The sequence below is a fragment of the Nicotiana attenuata genome, chromosome 7 (assembly GCF_001879085.1).
Source record: "Nicotiana attenuata strain UT chromosome 7, NIATTr2, whole genome shotgun sequence".
Classification (NCBI taxonomy): domain Eukaryota; kingdom Viridiplantae; phylum Streptophyta; class Magnoliopsida; order Solanales; family Solanaceae; genus Nicotiana; species Nicotiana attenuata.
In genome coordinates, this window is record NC_031995.1 from 99,995,777 (window position 1) to 99,996,162 (window position 386).

The window sequence follows — 386 nt, forward strand, 5'->3', positions numbered from 1 at the left end:
AAAAAAAAAAAAAAAAAAAAAAAAGTTGGCCGGGTTGAATATTTCCATCACTTGGAGACGCAACCAATAGGACCCTTGTGCAGTTGTAAATCTAATCTGCATATCATAAAAAGGCAAACGCCTGTTAACTAATATTAGCCCTCTTGGTTTAAATACAAGTTCTCCAATGTTTAACAATACACCGATTATAATGTAGAGATCAATAATTCATGCAGTATAATGCTGAGATATTTTTCTTAAATATTTGATTTTGATATATTAAAAGTTTATATACACTGTGTAACTTATAATTGTTTATATTGTAAACAAGATAAAAGATTAGTTTCTATTATGGGGGTTATTTAATCGTTTTAGAGTTATTAATGCATGTATTACTAATATTCGCA